Below are 21683 nucleotides of genomic sequence, written 5' to 3'. Positions count from 1 at the left end.
GCTGACACCTTCAAGATTTAGCCGAGAATAAATCATATCTTTGTCAGGTAAACAAGTTTCATCATATCTGCTCCCATCATCAAGATACTCATAAGGAAAAATTAATTTTCTTGTTACCAAGGTTGACGTATCCTCGAAATCCTCAGTCAAATTATCAAACTTAACGCAGTCTTTTACGAGCTCGTCCAACGATGCTGCCATAAACTGAAAGCTATCAAAACATTTGAACTTGCCGAGCGTTATTGACATATACTTTTCAGTGTTATTAGGAATATGTTTTATTTTATCATTGTTGTTAATTTTCAGAAGAATCATTATACCCTTGTTGCCAAACGCCTCAACGTTAATATGAGAATGATAAACACCAATATTGTGAAAGACAAAGGAAACAAAGTCTGGTGCGGTATATTTTGAATTACATTAGTTATGTGCTGAAATGCGATACTTACGACAACTATAAGAGTGATCTCTCACAAGATCTTGAGGCGAAAGCGCCTGCTCATAATTATACAATACTTCTGCTGCAGCAAAATCAGCTTTTTGGTGTTTTTTGTCAGCGGTTTCGTCGCTGTTGTCTTATCGAGCAAAGTTATCATGATATAAACCTCGTTTATAATAAATTTTAACAGCCAAACAGCGGGATTAGCTCCACAATAAATTTTCATTGGTTTAGAGAAAATTATATCAACAGCACAGACTACTTTATATGGTACTCCATACGGAATATGTTGTTCAAATTTTCTTTCCAAGATATATCAAGGTTATTTTCTGCTCCTAGCACATAAAACCAAAATAGGCTCGAAATCTGCGTAAATAACAAAAGTCACTTTCGTCTTGTGTCTGCAATTTTTCAATCAATACAAACATTTTTATATGTGATGCTCGACCGCTGATGTATCTCGGATATATATTTTGTGATTCATCATCGACACCAATTACATTAACACCTCCTGATAACAGGAGTTTATTTTGGTTTTCACATTTTGGACTTTGATTCTCAGCAAGAGAAAAGTCAATCCCGCTAAAATATAGATTGTTAACTTTACTATTGTAAATCTATACTCGATAAGGATGATCTTGTGCTAGCAATAACGCTGAAAATATAGCCCATTGAAAACATTTTGTTCTTTATATTTGCACCACATTGCGAGTTTTTATTTGAGTCATCTGCTCAACATATGAGCTACCTCGCAGTGGATTGTATTTCATAGATTTAACTAATATTTCTGTTATTTTATCAAATCTCCAACATGATCCTGATGTTGTGCACTCATCGATTTTTTCCATATTTCATGCAATATATCAACTACATCATCTGTGTCCCCCTTACAATTATACGCGATTTTGATGTGATATAAGGATCAGCAAATTCCTCAAGTTGCTGTTGTTGGGATTCTTGAATTCTTGAATAGGTATTTGGTTTAAAAACTGAACACGAAATGGTGTTACTATTTTCAGATCCTAGTGCGCTGCTGTTATCAAGCCCTGCCAACGCAGTTGCAGTTTTGTTACACTGAAAGCTTTCTATCGAGAATAAACTTTTCTTTGCGATATCACTGAATTTCAACATTGCAATATCTACTGTTCATATTTCTTTAAATGAGTTTGATACGAAAATGTCAATTAGAGAAACAAAAGTTTTATTAGTATGACATGAGCATAATTATGCTTAGTGGACTTAAACCAACGGTTAGTGAGCAGGAGATATACGTTCACAAATAGTACAACTGCTGTTTGAAATATGCTGAGAGTGGTGATTAATCATAAAGCTAAAGCTTCATTTAGGATTAGAACTCCAGTGGGTTGTAAGATAAAGATGAAAGGTGTTAATGATACCGAGTACACTGAAATGTTCTTACAGGAATTTATTTATACGCTGTTCTGTGATGAGAGTCCAACTGGAAAAACAGTTTATCCTGTGAATGATCAGGTAACTGATAAAAATATCGCAAATTTGTCATTACAAGACGAATTTCAACCGCATCCGATGTATGATCTGTACCAGGCCGACCACAGAAGAATTATTAGAAATATTAAAACAATACAAGTTGTTGGTTATATAAAAATGGCTATTTGAGTGTAGGTGTTAAAGGAAGTAATACTGACCAAGTTAAATATTGTTATGATCGGTTCGTGTTTGAGGCATTTAATGGCATTATTTTAAGTGGCTTAGTTATTGATCATTTTAATAATATCAAAACCGATAACCATTTGGAGAACTTGGACCTGGTTACACAACAAGAGAATACATGACGAGGTAGGGGAGGGGTGTTATTTTTAGACAACTAATTCGTCCTGTTGTAGAAACTGATTGTGTTAGAGGTAACGAAATGTCATTTTCATCAATCTCTACAGCATCAAAACATTGTAACATCGATTTGAAATCAATCAAATTTGACGCAGATGGCAATACAAAATCCGCCTTCTCGAGCATAAGCGGAAGTAGAAGTGTATTTCGATATCAATCTGCTGTTTAATATCTGTGCCACCTAGCTGTTTGTAAAACAACAATTGACATATTTATGAAGTGTTTTTTATCGTATTTGACAAAGATCTTGCCGTGTTTCAACACTTGATCAAGTTCTATGTTGATTAAGAAAATGAAATTATTTTTTTACCATTCTACTTCGAAGTGAGCCACAGCGTTAACATCACCACGAGACATGTTCTTTATAACTTCTTCTACATGATAAGGATGCATAACATTAGCTCGAATAACAAATCTATCCATATTTTATAATCAACACAAAATTAGATGCTTTGCGCTCCACTGCTAGCTGTTTATTTACAGATTAATTGTCAGTACGTTTTCTACATCTTTCCTCGTCAAACAAAAGTGACCCTATTTCATAACCGTATACCTGTCATATCGAACAAATATTTTTTGGCATTTCTCAAGTTCTGATACCTCAGAATATGTTAGTAGCGCATTAAATTCCGAGTAATGGCTATATCCAGATATAAGATTGACGTATTTGTTTTCTATTTTTGCATAGTTCATAAATAGCTAGACAGCGTCGAATAACATATTCATATTTAAGAATTTAGCTCTGACGATGCTTTTTAATTCGTCCGGCATGTTATTACAGTAATTATATAACGTTATGTTTAAAAGATGTCTCACATCACTCTGTTGTTCGCAAACAGATTGTAAGATCGTAACTCTGGTCTCGATAGTGATACTGTAGAGTACAAGCAAACAATCGGAGTGTAAATTACATCAGAATTCGAAGAATCCCAATACTGCTAGCAGTCAAGATTCAAAGAATCTCAAGTTTGATCTAGAAACGTATTTGCTTCCTGTCGTCGACGATAAATTTGCTGATCAGCCAGGTATAGTACCTCAAGACGAGCAAGTTTATATCGCAGCAAAATCCGTTTACATTGTAAAATGTCACCTCGCTCAAACCATTACATTTTTATTCCAGTATCTCTGAGCACCAGATATTCTTGGAGATGATAAAGCCGTTTATGATTCGTGGACAGCTAAACGTTTATGGCCGTAGTTTGAGATAAATCAAGTAGTAATAAAGTTGATAACATTCTTATTTTATCTGAGATTTTCGGTTAATAAATTACATTTGCGATGAATCAATTTGCCATGATAAGATCACTGCGTAAACTGTAATATTCATCGGATGTTAGATTACCTTTTGATCTGCGATTATCTAAAATTTCAATATTTTCGTTTTCCATTTATGTGCGCACATGTCCTGCTTCTCTTGATGAGGTTAATAGCATCAGTCGATCAACTATTTCAGCTTCAGAGTTATAGATTTTTATGCCTTTACCAACTATTTGTACTTTTCTAGCATCAACAATCTTTTTACCCATAGTCTTAAATTAGTGTCATGCGTCAAAACCTGGAACAAGTCTCCATATATTGAGAAACTGTCAGCAATAATAGCAATTCGTATCGTATTATAAGCCTCACCAGCCTCATCGTAAGTTTTAATGTTATTTTTATAAACAGAATTGATGGCAATCTGGTAGATCGTGGATGTATTGGTGTTTGATTAATCGCTCCGTGTCATCGTTAATTATACTCGTTCTATTTTAAACTGCATTTTATAAAACTAGATTTTATCACCCGGTCCAAGTTAAATTTATCGACAATAAGAATGAGATATTACACAAAATTTGGAATCTTAATCAAAAGCTCAACAACAGAAACAAACAGAAGTAACTACATCTACCGCGGCTGGCGCAGACTTAACAAATTATCTCAGAAATGATGGAGATACTATGACAGGTAACTTAAGTATGTCAGCTCAGCGAGTGCTAGACCTTGAAACAAAATATCCACCTATCAAATTAGATAACACACGACTATAATCTTTGCACAACTTAAGTCGATCGATAATAGCATGTTATCGCTGAGAAGTGGAAAAATGGTTGGAAATATCAATATGAGTGGGGACAAAATAATAAATCTGAAAACGGAATACCATCCTGCTCGTCTTGACAGATACATATATTTCACTCCCAAGGTAGAGCAGAGCATCATCCGAAAATCTCGTTCATATTACCCCATGCAGACAGGGACGAGCTGATCCCATACTACAAATGTTATAAATAATCTTTAGTGCTCCAGATGAGCCAGACAATATTACAGAAAATAATAGGAGTGTTGAATCACATTCCAATGGTATTCACATAAATTGGAATCGCATCAGCTGGAGGAACCGCAAATCCATTACTCCTGGTAGGGTCTGGAGCAGATGTTGTTTTATGAACAATTAACAAAAAGATTGAGCCAAAATACGGGAGCAAAATATGTCTTGTAAAAGAACAAAAGCGACTTATAATAAAATTATTAATCAGCTTAGAGCTCTTCTCAGAGATGAGAAGCTTATTATGATAGAAGGGATACAAGAACTGCGAGGTAAAGGTGATTTGCTTTTTTATATGACTGAACAGAGCTGTGAAATAAGAAAACCAATATTCAGTACGTTTAGTGTGAATTTCAAAATTAAGGATAGTGCAACTGTGTGTGAAATATGAAAAATAATGGAAGATATTACAGAAGATAATACTACGTTAAAGATGAAAAGAATTATCTTCCGAGGTATGCAGATGACAATTATCATCGACAGTGAGGAATATAGTTCATATTTCGAAAGCAGAAATACGTAATCTCTTGTTCGCAAGGAGAATTGAGATTATTTTTGTAAGCTTGCTTGGGATAGAAATTTGCTTTCTGATGTTATTGACACTCTTTACAACTGATATCTCAGAATAAATATACCAAGAACAGAGTTGATGACGAGTTAAAAATGTTTTGTCGATAAAAAAAAATAGTCTCACATGGAAATGTTATCAAGATACTATATCCTGGATGTCGCAGAATTGCAACCGAGTGGGATTTTGGACTAAATGAACAAGACAAACACAAAGTGAGAAAGATGGAAATTTATGAACGAATTAATAATGGTAAATATATGATGTAAAAATGCAATGATTCTCTCAAGCTCTCAACATACGATTTACTCAAATCACTCTACACAACATTCCCACATCGAAAATAAACAAAACAAATATTAAATCAAAATGAAGTAGAGATCCAAGAACCCTCATGGACTGCACATACACCTCAAACAGTATTTTACACAATAAGAGATTCACATAATCTCGAACAAAAACTCTATTAAGATTCAAAATAATCTTGACACAACTAAGATTCACAATAATCTTACCACAACTAAGATTCACGATAATCTTATGACTATAAACAACACCAAAAAAAATGCAATGGAACAACAATTGATCCAATCGTATGCTGCTAGACCCCTTGTACAGTCGCACGATTCCTTGGGTTGGTCCACACTCTTATCGACCGCTCACCTCCTTTATGAATCCACTACGAGTACAGTCATACGTTACACGTACAGACAAAAATACATCACTTTCTCAATTTTGCTACGTCTACGTCCGTGGCACAGACATACTTACATACGTATCGATAGCACGTAGCATTAATTGTTCTGGAAACTCCAGATAGCTCCAAGCAATTTTAGACGGCTTCGGACAGCTTCAGACCGCTCTAGTAATATCCACAATCATATTTCATAGACAATCACAGCTACAAACACGGTCAGCTGCCATAACAGTCAGCTACAATAAAATCAAATTGGACATAATAGTTTCTGTATAATCTCTAGATATATGATAATACTTTAAGTCTGCGTTGTAATAAACACATTATTACGCGATAAGGCATTACAAACCGAATAAGCTTCGCATATCAAATAAAAATGTAAATTTAACACTTACCCCTATGGCTGGAGAACAATGGAGAGTGTATACTCCTTGACGTGATCCAAAAACGACCAGTGTAGTTTTTAGAAATTGGTCTTACTTAAATCCATAGGAGAGTGAGTACTAGTCAGGGTAGAATACCCGTGCATATCATGTTAGTAATGATACCTGTCACAAGTAATATGTGGCTAGGTACATGTTAATACAGTCGCTTACCTGGAAAAACACATTCACCCTAGATAACGTTGTACGCATATGCAACGAGAAATAGTCGAATTGTTTTAAGACAAAACCAAGTTATTTCTTTGCCTAATTCTGTGACACTAGATCTCTCATCAGTGGTAAGATTAATCTATATTTTTGTCATGATGATGCGACTTACATTATAGCAAACGCTAATAATTTCAAAATATCCCAAACAGTAGCTGCATAAACGTTTTTGCGAAATAGAAAATAAAACCCGCAGTAGTATTTGAAAAGGGGATTGTTTCCGAGTCAAACCCTATTTTGTTCGTCGAAAATGAGGAGTTTCCCCGATATGTCTTCGAGTTAGGTAATCGACTAAGAAATGAAATACATTTTGTTGCCTCTACAAAGCTGTTTTCCTATTTGTTTGGACTAAGACGGTGGGATCTGGAATGGGTACTAATTCATGCTGCTATCTAAGCACAAAAAATGAATTTGGCTCAGAAACCGTTTTATGGAGGCTATTTGTATGCCTTGATCGGATATTTCTTGGCATGTTTGGTGTGTGAATTTCTGGGGGCGATCTAAACATAATCTCTGGATTCAATCAGATTTTCTTTCAAGTGAAATTAAATAACTAAATGTATTTTAACATGAAGTGTTTATACACTTAAATTCATGTTTGTGTAAGGTTTATCACCTTACATATAAAAACTGTTTATTAATTTCTTTTATATTTTCAGACATCCGATGAGGAATTAAAGTTCATACGTTTGGTTATTGCTCACCCTTACATCATTGAAATTGGACATATCCGATCGTGAGAAATCTCTCTCTCTCTCTCTCTCTCTCTCTCTCTCTGTCTCTCTCTGTCTCTCTGTGTCTCTCTCTCTCTCTCTCTCTCTCTGTCTATGTCTCTCTCTCTCTCTCTCTCTCTCTCTCTTAAAATACAACAATCAATGTGTAAATATAGAGTCAGAACGAGAATCGAAACAATGTACATTGTTAGTGCACTTGGTCATGAGACTGAGTTAGCTTAAGGCATGCTTAAGTTCACGTAGTGCACCGTAATACTTGCGTCCGTCAATATTTGTTATTTAAGCACGTTTTAGGACAATGTTAGATAGAGTACTTTGGTTAACAGTCTTTCATATTTACACAATGTATGCTTACCCGATTTTTAATATGGATGTTGGTACTTAAATGAAAACATCTTTTAGCGACTTCTCATAAACAGCTCAACATATAATGAAATATTTGCCGATCCGCTATATCGTATGGCCGCCATTACGAAACCAGAACGAAAACAGAAATACTATGTACAAATTCTCTAGTATGATTTGACTGAAAGAAACATAAATAATCTTGTTATAAAACTTTTTCAGCCGGATACAGTTCATGCTTGATCTGCCATCAGATATATCCAGAACCATACAAGTTAATAGATCAAACTTTAAACATTTGTTGATACTAATTAGTGAAGATACTCCGAAGAACCTTTGAAAGAAATCATAATACCTTGGGGATAGTTATCAATATCAAGAGAATGATCGATATCGGTGTTATAGCCGGAATCGGTACAGTAATGCAAATATGAAATTAATGAACGGAATAAGAAAAGATCTGGGCAGACATTCAGAATAGAATAACACGATCTTACAGAATATGCGAATTTAAGTAATTAGATCAACAAAATTAAATTGTACAAGACAATTGATACTACACTTCTACAAGAAAATAAATGCCAAAAGTTATAAAAATTTAGTTAACAATTCCGTTTGCACAGACATGACACACTTCGTCATAAAATTAAGTATGCGTTTCGAATTTAGTTTTCCAGCATGTCTGCGTAATATGATCTGGTTACATATCTCCCTCCAGAATCACGTAGATTGTCGGTTGGAGTCTGCTTGTACAACAAGACTTTATTCTCTCTCGTCGTCACTCTTCGTTCAGGCATGAATTATTCCATCCTGCATTGATCATTTATATTCACTGTCGAATCGTTCTATCCCACGTTCTGACGTTCTGTCGTCCTGGCATTTCCCATTTAAATAAGATAATACACATTATATTCTTGTTCAAAATAACTCTCTGGAATGAACTAACAATCCATTGTTCGTCCCCTTTGGCGTGTAGGCATATCGTATTACAAACAGATTCTAACTGCTAACATGGTGTCAGGACGGGACCTTTGCTTACAATCTCTTCGAAAAACAATACATAGTATAGGGACTTAACGTATTCGCCTAATACACCAAACCACCATGACTAATTGATCGAAAGCCTAGTCTGCTTTTGCCTATTAATTAGTAGGCCACTGTAGCGCGAACTATTAATCACTATTGTGACTAATGTCAGATACAATTACATATAAGTGCGACAATAAATAAAGCCGTATGGTTCCAATTGTTGCTTCAATGCCAGTGCAACCTATTCGCGATTAAAACATTTCACATCTTAGTTACGCCAACTAACTACACAAATTCTCATCCTGTCTTGCGTAGCTAATTTGCTAACTAGATTTTCACTGACATAAACAACATACATACATAACAATGATCAATTCCTAGAATATATGATTAATATGACATAACAAGCAAACAAATTCAAATAAATATCTTCAGACTCCTATCCAAAAAATAATATACAATATTCTTTTGAACATAAGAGTCGTAATGCATTCAAAACAAATGAATTCAATCAATTATGATGACTCCTTTCAAAAAAACTTTGCATTAAATTAGGACGCCACACTATGTGCCTTCGAGATTCGGTCGCTTCCCGCTTAGCAGAGTCGTTTCTTTGCCTTTCTGTCCCGCGTCTCCAAAGGAATTCCAAAGACGTCCCTTGGACAATTTTTACAAGCAAATTACTTTCTACATTCCTTGGATTTTAAACTGGAAACGTAGACTGACTAATTGTGTGATGTAAAACATTTATAAAATAAAATGTTTCGCATGGAAACACACACCAGGTCATTTACAAATCCAACTGGAATTTTAGGTTTATTTAACTGCCATAATTAACACACACCATTCCAAAGTTTAGAATTTCCACATCCTTCCCGATTTCCCTAATGAACCGATCTCTGCACAATTTAAACTTATGATAAATAGTTTAGCAAGTACGAACGCCGTTTCTGCAATATTTGAACTCTTGGCATTTTTTTCCATACATGAAGCCAACGCACCTCCTGTTCAACAGTTCTGCAATACAGTTATACAACGGAATATAATTAAGAACGAATCATGCCTCGAATAGACATATTCGTGTATCACCTTCTTACCAAAGTCATCGATTTAACTCCGTGCCAAATCTCATACATTAGCTTGATATGTATATATGTTACAATGATGCGTGAATATTACAGACGTCTGAACAGCATATAATGTTACAGTTTCTTTCCTTATTTCGCAAAATCACCTGCTAAAATGACGCTCGGACTGAGCCTTCAGAAAGCGTGTTAACATTATAACTATATTCAAGCACTTATCTCTAAACTGGTGATATCTTGATCAAGTTATCATCCACGTTTGGGCAAGAAGTAAAGAAGTACGAATACTGTTAAACTGAAAAAGCCTAACTGCACAAATATTATGATCTGCATTATTTCCAAAAACAAACGTAACCACAGTTGCCATTTAAATAGCTCTTTATATGACGCAAATGCAAAAATCGAATATGAGTGATACCAATTCCGTACAAACAGTTATTGGCACATGATATACATTTAGAGTAATATTGAGTTAAGGCACGTGCCAATTATTAGTATTACTGGTTAATTCTGAATTCCTTATTGAGCCAATGAGTAACGATTTGTCAACAGTCCTAAATGTTGAGACATGAGGTTTTGTCTGATTATATTATAGAGATCAACATTTCAATTAAAACTTATTATATCAAGAACGAATGATACAAAAAGAGAATAGCATATAAACTTCCTGGAAGCAACATTTCGAAATTAAATATAATTCAGAAATATACTAAATTATAATTATTTATCTGGGATTGAATCAAACGCTGTCTTCATGAAATATTGATCGACAACTGGCCAATTTATTCCTCCCTATACACATATATGAGTGTGTGTACATGTGTGTGTGAATTAGATCAAAGAAGAGTAATGCTGCAGAAAGAATATTGCAAGAGAAAACACAATCTCTTTTCCCAAGAGTGTTAAAATTAAGGTTCCTTTTAAAGTGTCTTTATAGGACACTACATTAAGGGATTAATATTCACAGCAAACAACTAGAGAAGAACGTGTCAAATTGACTTAGTTTAGTGATATACTCCAAAACTTAAGAAAACAATGAACTTACTTGTTACAAATCAGACCAGTTTTATGGCAATACAGCAAATTGTAACTATGTTTTCTTTCAGAAATTAGATGGAGCACTGTACCAAAAACAATTTACGCCTGTAAAGGCAGTACTACGGACTTGATTTGGGACTTCGATGAAGAGGGAAACAAATTAAGTAAACTTGAGTGGTATTTCAATGACAATCCATTGATTCGGGTCATGGTAGATACAAAAGAAATAAAGGTGGAACCCGCCTATCAAGGAAGGATAGAGAAGTTAGAGAAGTCAACAATTCGCTTGAAAAATGTATCCCTTGACGACGAAGGAAGATTTACCTTGTTTCCCGTACTGTCAATTTCAACGAGCGAGTGTATTCAAACTATTTCACTCCAAGTCACAGGTATGCATGGATGGATGGATGGATGGATGCATGCATGCATGCATGCATGCATGCATTTATGTATGTATGTATGTATGTATGTATGTATGTATGTATGTATGTATGTATGTATCTATGTATCTATGTATGTATGTATGTATGCATGCATGTATGTATGTATGAAGAACGGATGCATGCATGTATCAAAAGATGTATGTGTGCCAGGCATGGAGTCGATTACAGAGTATCGATTACGATTAGATGTAGTTTGGTTCTGATTTTTACTATTTCGATTACACTTTATTACAGGTGGATGATTACGATTCCGATTACGATTGCTTTGTATGTGCCTGATATCGGTTGTGTCTTGGGACTATATCGTTCAATGTATAACCGAAGAACAAGCATTTTTTTAAATCGATCTATCTATATACCTATATATCTATCTATATCGATATCTCTCTCTCTCTCTCTCTCTCTCTCTCTCTCTCTCTCTCTCTCTCTCTCTCTCTCTCTCTCTCTCTCTCTCTCTCTCTCTCTCTCTCTCTATATATATATATATATATATATATATATATATATATAATTTAATTACATTAAACAGAACCGCCAACAGAGAAGTGCAACTGCACGACGAGTTTTCTTGGACATCCCTTGAAACTTGCATGCGAGTTTTCATCATCTGACTGTGGAAGACCACATGTGTCAGTAATTTGGAAAAGAATCAAAACTTTGGAAGTTTTGGTACGTTATAAACACAACATCTTTATAAACTAGTGTCTTTTGTCTATTCTTATTAAAAGCTTATTTGTGCTTAAGCGTGTAAAATGTACTACTTTATGCTTTTAACATTGAGTCTGTATTACCTTCAGTTTCTTTTGCAAGTTCATGTAATTGTTATTGTGAATATAGCAAAGTAAAAACGAAACTATAAGTATAAAATCTCTTAAAAATATTTGCTTATCTTGATATGAGATAGTTTATACTTTTCCAAACATAAGCTTTATTAGCATAATGGAAAAATACATTTTGTCCATCGATAACTCTGGCTATGATAAAACAAATCTTATGTAGATGCACATGTGCAGGGGTATATGCTTTCTCCTTCACATACGCCCCTTAATCACTTTAAGTTAGGAATAGTAACTTCTACCTCGCGAATTCAGCCCTTCTAAAAAACGAAAATCGTCTTGTCCTGTCTATTTCAAAAAGACAAAGGGCACTTTCTCTTGCCAGTTACCTCTCCTTGGCACATTCAGGAGTCGCTAGTTTTTAGCTTCACTCTTGTACGGTTCATCCTCCTACACTCCAACCATTTTTGTGTTCCTGTAGGCACATACATCGTTCCATTTGGACTTATTGTGCGGATGTATCGATCAACTGCAGGTTGTCTGTCTTATTTTACAATTTCTGCCAATTTTGTCTTTAGTGATTTTGTCACTATTCGGGACTTCGTCTTTTAATCCCCGGCTCCTCCACGCTATCGGTGACCTATAAATTAGACTTTTTCGCTTACTCCATTAATTAAGGAGGTCTTATTAGCGAAATTATAAAGTGCGGCTTGATAATGTATGCTTAATTTATTCGTGCTTCACGTTGTTTTGATGTAATTGTGGTTTAATTATTAATTAAGTTTTGTGCACCAGTTCATAACGGGGCAATTGGTTTCTGACACGACACTTTCATTTCTCTCGATGTTACGACTGTGTTCTAATGAATTGTGTTTTTAAACTCATTACTAGTTTCTGCGTTTAATTTTGAGTGTTTGTTTCGCTTCAGCAGACTGTTATTCAAATGTTATATATGCAACTCCAAAGCATGGAAGTCTACCATGACTCTTGTTTTATTTATACTAAGTATGCATCGCATATGACATTCAGCGTCTCTAATACGTGGACAGGGGAAGTCTGAACTACCACTTTAGCTAGCTCGTCGCATACTGGTGGTATTCTATGTTATTACCAAGTTATTCACATACTTCTTATGTCGTTTCAGGTCACATATTTACTAAATGCATGAAATGGACATTCAAACTATAGTCCATTCGACATTGACGGGAAGTTAAAACGGGATAAATGGTGGAAGGCAACCTACTGTTCGTTGTTTACGATACAGACTCATTCAGGAGTATCACCAAATTTAGTCAGCCCAGAAGGTGCAAGTCCCACCGCATCTCCGAGGACAGCATTCGGCTTTGTAAATCAGGGCACATGGAGTTCATTCAGAATCCGTTGGAACCAACTCTTAATACACCTAAATATTATCAACCGTTCAGTCTTCATCGGCCGTCCCTACGTCACCAGCGTCCAGCCGAAACAAGCAATCAATCCGTCTCAGTATGAGGACCTTTTCGTTGAAATTGTCCGGCCAAATAGTTCATTCGATGATCTTAGTGATATATCCGTCCATCTAGCCCTGCCATCTGCATCAGATTACTGCCATACTAGAGACATCAATGAGAAATATGCATGTTCAACCTGCCTTCTGAGTGGCCGGAACCGGCTATTGCCGAACCGTTTGAATTAATTTTGAGTACCCGGACCGTCCACACACCGTTCACGCCAGCCGGCAGTGCTATATATGTCGGAATTTCAATTATTCACTGGCTGCCATCAAGGGAAAGCTAGTGACATTGCCAAATACGACCGGCCGGCATGACAGATTCAGACCTACAAACCGACCCGGACAAGGACGCGGTGCACAGTAAACGAGATCCGACTATGGAGCAGACTAAATTCATCTTTCAAGCCGTCATCGAGGAAATCTATCGAGTGCTGGCTATTTTGGTATGCGCTCTAGCCCGTACCACTACCCAGGCGTATAAAGTCAATGACAGATTGATTTTGGACTGGAAGAAGAGATGCCTTCCTTCTGGCTCCTTCGACAATCAGCAAAGATTAGAGATTAACGACCGACTATCGGGTTGGATTGGCGACAAGAGCACCTCCAATGCGTTCTTTTTGAAAAGCCAGGTTTTACCGATTTCTCCTCTCGCTGACATCAGACGCGCTCCAAGATCTTCAGTACGCACCTTTCAGTTATCGACATAAATATGGCAGTCATCCAAATGTCGGCCTGCATTTTCTTACAAAAATGATAAGAACGTGTTACATGCCTCCTTGGCAATCCCGAACAGTCCTGCAATAGCCACACTTGCGAGGCGACTGCCAGTATCGCTCAGGTCCTTAACAGAGCGAATCACAATAATATAGCCAATTCCTTGACGGATTCGGCCAGTTTAGATCTAATTCAACCTTATGCATGTCTGAGGACAATATATCTTAAAGTCCACATTAAAATTGCTTATCGGTCGACCGCAAATGAATCTCCGTTGCGTTTTGGAGTACGAATTAAAGGCGTTTTGATGCCACAGCTCAAGAATTGTCCCTACAATTCTCCGCTCCCCAGCACAATCATGTTGACTCAGTAGCCGCCAGTGCAAAGGGTGTGCAGTGGACCCGAGGCAGGGACTTTCTTCATATGAACATCAATAACTATTCCAACCCAATGCCAGGAGAATAGAGAGGCAGAAAGAAAGTTTCTCCGCCATCAAGCCTACAAACTGTAGACATTGATTTACAGTCCCCACCGCCATCAGCAGCCTAATCCTGCGTTCTCGGGCTCACTGGATCTCCTTTCAATTAAAAACGGGTTGGTGTTTTAAGTCATTTCGGAGGGGCTTCGGGTTTTTGTTCATTCAACCCCCTTCCCTCTCCTCCTGTCTCCTCTCCACGGAAGTTGGGAGAAGGATGCCTTCCTTCAACAAGAGACACGGTCGATCATCTCAAAACACGCGGTGGAGATTGTGCAAAGGCCACAATCCCTGGTCTTTTACTCAGGCCTTTCTAATTCGGAAAGCAAATGACATGCTAAGTCCATCATCGCCATGAATCACCTCAACCGATTAAGTGCGCAACGTCTGGATACCCACATTTTACCTACTTCACTTCGGGCAATGAGTTTTCATTATATCTGACAATTCGATAGTGGTGTCCGATCTCCTCAAAGAGATGGGAAAAGGCACTAAATCACCCTAGCACGCTTAGCTTTTATCCAGACAGCCTTGAGAGACAAACAGTTTGAACCTTCGATGGTGGACAGAATGCCGAGAGCAGGAAGTTTCTCCTCCCCACTCTGAAGTGGGAACGTTGCGTGTTTTCACGGACAGGTGCCGGACCGATATTATCGTCCCTTTGAGTGTCACAACCGCTCAACTGACCGAATGTTTTCTCTGGCTAGCCCGCATCACTATTAAAGACTACAGCTCTGGGATGTCGGATATATTCCAGAATCATGGCAGATATAACATTCGGTATGATAATTGTGATATCAATCGACCAAATTCCTCACCTTGTTTCCAGAATAGAACTGCTGCAAGGAAATTAACAAGACTCAATAGGAGTAGATTCTTGCGCATAGCCCAGACTTGTACAATGGTTATAATATAAAAGGTATGCTTTCTGATAGCTTTACCCTTCACTTGCAGAGTTAGCGAATTGCATGCTCTTTACGTCGACCCGTAGTATTTTCAGTTCAAATCGGATGGTTCGGTCGTCGTCTTGACATAACCAGGCTTTGTTGTCCAAAATAGGTTACCATCCGTCGGTAACCAAAGAATCACCATTCGCTCCTTCTCTTCCATAGACAGGTCGAGACCAGTAGGCGTGCAAGGACATGTTCTCCTTCTCAAGCACTTCTTAACACACACAGAGGGAAATCGTGACAAGCGCAAATGCCTCTTCCTACTCAAAGCAGGAAAACTAGGTATCACCCCTCACGTTCTTGCTTCGTGTTTGAAGTGGTTTATGAGCACCGTGTACTTAGTGTTGCAGAGGCAAACCTTGGACCTGGTATGGTCCGTGGCAGCAGCACAAACGGTCAAAGGACTCAATTAAATCAGTCAACACAGCATGCATGCGTCGCTGCATTCGCCAGTGAAAATGTTGTAGTTAATGAGATGTCAATATCATCTTCTTAACCGTAGATAAGATTCAAATGGCTATGGCCGCGAGGCAGTGTTGATTATGCAATTATGAGAACTAGTTATGATTCACGTGGGAAATTCAACTATTCTTCCCCAGAATGATACCCGAAGTAGATGTCGGATGCTCTTCAGCCCCTCCTCCCTCATATTACCTATATTCCTAACGTGATGTGACTGGGGAAAGTATTCGAAGGAGAAAGCAAACTTTTAGGTAGATTGTGCTTCTACTAGAATACTTACCCATCAACTTTACTCAAATTCCCTGCCATCCACCCCTGCATGCGAGCATCCCTGTTAGCATCTCGCTCATCCGAAAACTAGCGACACAAGGCAGTGCCAAGGTGAGGTAACCGGCCAAAGATACCTTAATTTTTCTATTTGAAATAGACCGGATAAGACAATTTCAGTCTTTTTCTAGGCCTAGATTCATTTGGTATCAGGCTAATATTTTTAACTTGATGTGAGTGGGGAGCGTATTCTCGAAGAAATTTAACTTGCATACAAATTTACTTTCTTGTGGATATTGAGTACCACTTAATCTTAATTGTAGTTCACATATGCATCGTTTATTAATTTACTACTTTCAAAAGAATGATCATCACTTGTATTAGTTTATCCAAGATTAGTATTTTCCGGAAGCACACTTGTATTTGTCCGAAAAAACACTAAATAATCACATCGCTCCGGTGGCCTAGTGGTTAGAGCGTCCGCCTTGGATGCGGGAGGTCGTGGGTTCGATCCCCGGCCGAGTCATACCAGAGACTTAAAAAATGGTACCAACAGCTGCCTCGCTTGGCGTTCAGCATTAAGAGGTTAGTGTTAGGACTGGTCGACCTGGTGTCAGGATAATGTGACTGGGTGGAACATCATGCTACAAGTCTGCGGCATGATGCCCCAGTGCTAGACATCACTATAAACTGCCACATTGCAGACATCGTAGCGATTTGACTGAACAATTGTTAAAGCTACTTTACAAATCAAAATCACATCACATCACTAAATAATCTATAAGATACCGTAATCATAGAAATGTGTTATTGGTAGTTTTACGAATACGTGTTAAAGTTTACATCACTGACATAATTTCTGCTTCTTAACAGGGACAGGGAAATTATATCTCTATCAATTCATCGTTCCATGATAAAGAAATACTTTGTTGTCCACACGGAATATCTGCTAACTGTGTGGATCACTTGCCTGATAGGTTCTGTACGCCTATTTCTCTCCAAGATAATGAAAATTCATCTAAAGCCGAAAACAATATGATGCAAAGAGATACAGCAACAAAACAAGGTACTGAATACAACTTCAATAGATTCTCCCTCGTATACGTCTTATCGATATCCAGTCATAAGGATATTAGGAAGCACGCCATGGAGAAAAAGCAACCCATTGTATAAGTAAAACATACGTTCATATATATATATATATATATATATATATATATATATATATATATATATATATATATATATATATATATATCGAGAGAGAGAGAGAGATGCTATGCATGCGCGAATCAAAAGAGAAATTAATACGTTCACAGACAGCATTGTGACTAAAGAGTTTTATTTATTTCTATTGTTTTGCCTTTTTTGATTTTTTGGTTAAAGCTGTATGTAGCATAAATTATATTTAAGGTTGAGAGATTAACTAATATATCTAGTCTCCATATGTTACAATTCAAGCATGGATATCCTGTCTGCTATTTTATGAACGCAAAAGGAATAGTTATAATGCTGGCCAGTTCAAGACTTGGTACAGTACATCGAGGAGCGGAATATATGCTTTTAAGATGAAAGTTGATATTGATCATGTTGTGTCTAATTTGTGTTGTTTAGTCCCTCCAAGCAGTGATGCAGACAGCAAGACAATGAGCGGCCACACGATTGCTGTTCTTCTGATCATCTGTGTAGCAGTAATTTTCGTGGGAACAATAGTTTCCTGTGTAACCCTAATAATTGCTTCTAAGACGTATAAAACAAATCAGGAATTGGGTAAGTCTAATCTGTGGATATTATTTATTTGCAAACTTGTCTATTACAAGCTTTTTCTACTATGGCAGTCAACATCATAACAATGTAAGGTTTCTGAATGATGTTGGTGCATTTAATTGTGAAAATAAATTTCTTACTTTAAATAATATAGGTGATGTAATCTTATTATAGTTTACTTATACATAAAGCATTATCTAAACACGATATATGGGGTTGTAATCCATTGTGTCTGATTAAGTGTCACTTGGATCGAATGTTCTGTGTTGCAATCTATATTATTAATGCAAGAAAATAAATATTTCGACAATGTGGCCACATATAGAATAATATAATGCTTTACCATTTATTGTATATTTTGAATCAAGACAATCAGGCTCTGATAAATGATAGCTCTTTCAAGTATTACAAAAAAGTTAACTTTATGAGCTGATGCTAATCAATGCTGCACTCCTTTTAGATACACCTGTGCAATTAGTTGTATCTTAAGCATCTGATAAATAAAAAATACAGAAGTTGTTAAGCTTTTCTCTTCTCATACTTTCTTTAAAAGCAAACACATATCTGAGGTAAATATCCTTATGTTTCTGGAACACTTAGACATGTCACACAATCATTTCTGCCACAGAAGTTTACTTATTAAGTGGAAAGAGACTTTATTCAAAGGAGGAACGAATCGATTTTAGGACTCTCTTTCTATACGTGAGTAACAACTGCTCCGTCAATTAGAATTTAAACAACAATCATTACTATGTGCCGCAAATGAAAGCAATGAGACAATTATTCTTTCTTACTGTACATAATTTGTTTTCGTGAAAAAATACTTATATGCCGTCTTTTATCCTCTTAAAGGTATGACAGAGTGCTTTGGGATATTAATAAAACTTTTAATAAGAAGTAACACTGTATACCTTTATAATTATTGAAGAACAAACTATAGCACACCAACATAATTTAGAATTAACACTGAAGGTTAATTGTATCTGAGTTGTCCCTTTCGAACACAACATTTCCTTTGCAATTACAGTTGCGTCAGTACATAAGATGCTCGCCGATTCCAGGCACAATGGTAAGAACAACCACCCGTTTGCAATATTAAGTTCTTAAATATTTGTTTTTCTTTGATTTTCCCCTGGCCTTTGAAGAATATTACATGCTTTCAGTAGAACAGAGTATTAATTCAATACCATAAGATAAGATATGTATTTAGTGCATATGACAAGGCCAAAAGGTGTGATTTGGCCGGTTCAAGAAAAGTCATTTACACAAAAAGTTCAGCCTTTTCAATTAAGCAAAGCTAAATGCAAACACGTAAAAGGAATCAAACGACACAAAGTACTTTTTCTCCTTTCATTTACGTCACATACGAGTTAGTGCCCACCACAAGTAAAACAAGTAGTGCACTTGATTACATAAATACATTGTAGAATAATGAAGAAAATATATAAAACAAACTTAGTGTCGCAATGGTTAAAAGAGGAACGTTCGTTGCGATTAAATTTGTTTATTTACAATTAAGCATCCCACATTCATTAATATATAATTATATTATGCATGTAAATGAAATACATGAACAAATATATTCCATTCATATTTCAATCAGTTCATATTTTCAGATGGGAAGTAACGCATGTACACGAGATTTATGTATTACAAATGCAATGGAAATAGACACTAATTCGTTACGCAATGCATAATTTGGACTTTAAAAATCTGCATTTGTATTGAAAGGAACAGTCATTGCATCCTTGTTTCTATCGTATCATGCCTGGATCATTCCAATAAAGTCCACGCAAGGTCGTTGGGGTGAACCATTTTCATAAAACCATGCTAATAATTTCAGGCTCTGGCGCCATAACATAATTAATGCTCTTGGACATTTCTTTGACATTGTATGCATAATTGTGCTCCTGCCTGATCATACGTGAGGATCATACTAAATTTTTTGGTCTGAAGATATCAAATTTTAATATTCACAATTTCAATGACATGAAACCCATGACAAAAATGAGTTCACGGCGCTCATGTTGGTTACAATGTGTGTATTGCAATGTTTAGGTAAGTAATACCTATGCAGTTGTACAATTCCAGAAGGTGACTTTTGGATCTCATTAGTTTCAATACTTCACCCAAGGTGAGCACAAGTAATATTCTTTCTCAGGATTCATGTATTGAGAGATCAATGGTATCATTTTAGATATCTTGAGGGCATCATGCAGTCAAAGCAACACACTAGATTATAATTTTTGGCAAAGTTGTTACATTTGTTGGATGCGGGAGGTCGTGGGTTCGATCCCCGGCCGAGTCATACCAGAGACTTAACAAGTGGTACCAACAGCTGCCTCGCTTGGCGTTCAGCATTAAGAGGTTAGTGTTAGGACTGGTCGATCTGGTGTCAGGATAATGTGACTGGGTGGGACATCATGCTACATGTCTGCGGCATGATGCCTCAGGCTAGACATCACTATAAACTGTCACATTGCTGACATCGTAGCGATTTGACTGAAAAATTGCTAAAGCTACGTTAAAAATCCAAATCACAACCACATCACATTTTTTGGATTTATTTAAAAGGTAAACTGTAACTATATAAAGATATTTTACAAATAAATTAATAATTGGTTTTAAAAATATATATATATGTTAAGTAGCTTAACAAGATCAAAGATATAATTTTAATTAGTATGGAAAGCGAGTGCTTGCGTTTGGAATTTTCGCAAAGTCATCATACAACACTTCGAATGGACCTATGTCTTGTAATATAAATTTACAAATTGTACTCCACATCAAGCCACACAGATGCAAATGTATTTGGAATGCATTTTCGCAAAGACTGTTGTCATATATATATCTTAGCATAGTGAAATACGAACGTTCATGGGGTGTCATCGAAAACAGGGAAAACATGCTTTTCTTATTATGCTGTCGCTGTGTATGAACGCATTCATAATTTGTTTTTTGTATCTTTGTCCACATGTTGCTTTGATCAGTTAGTTTGATTGGTCTGTCATAGTGTTACAATGTTGTATCTTGTATATCGCAATCCAATTTCGAACTTGAAATCAGTGTTCGCGAGAGATAGTGTAGGAAATGGGTTCATCTTTCATCTGGCTGATATATAGTTTTATGTTACCGTTCCAATACTTACTGAGATACGGAGCTGAATTCCGGAGCATAAAAGTAAAATATACATATATGACCTGGTATATTTTACTCCTTATAATACACGTTTAGCTGGAAGTTGATTAAGAAATTTTTATTCAATCCTATATTCCAGAAAGAAAAATATTCTATTTCGCACATGCTTCCTCTTGAAGCTGAAGGCGCAAAATCTCTTTTTTTTCTCTAGGAGAGACCAGTAGAATACTTCTTCGCATCGACTTTGCAAACTTTGACATGGCTAGATTTTCTTAGTAATAAAGGAAAGAATACAATGTTTAACTTATTACTTCACTGGCGTCTATGTGTTTCCAAAATTCCCTAAATATAAATTTTGCAACATCCATAAAATTCAACTCAACCAATTTAATACGATTGCACTGCAGTTTTGTTGACCTAATTGCCTTAAAAATTACGCG

General features: G+C 36.4%; 1 long non-coding RNA gene across 1 annotated transcript; it reads left to right on the top strand.

Annotated features, from left to right (window-relative positions):
• Positions 1–7180: 7180 nt before the first annotated feature.
• LOC149793522 (uncharacterized) lies at positions 7181–17477 on the top strand. The gene is made up of 4 exons (XR_016422563.1): positions 7181–7264; positions 10828–11148; positions 11732–11871; positions 17212–17477. It is a non-coding gene; the product is annotated as an uncharacterized LOC149793522 (long non-coding RNA).
• Positions 17478–21683: the final 4206 nt, after the last annotated feature.

The sequence above is a fragment of the Sinohyriopsis cumingii genome, chromosome 8, assembly GCF_028554795.1.
Source record: "Sinohyriopsis cumingii isolate HCF-2022 chromosome 8, ASM2855479v2, whole genome shotgun sequence".
Classification (NCBI taxonomy): Eukaryota; Metazoa; Mollusca; class Bivalvia; order Unionida; family Unionidae; genus Sinohyriopsis; species Sinohyriopsis cumingii.
Note: the sequence above shows the minus strand (reverse complement) of the source record. Positions and strands in the feature narration are given on the sequence as shown.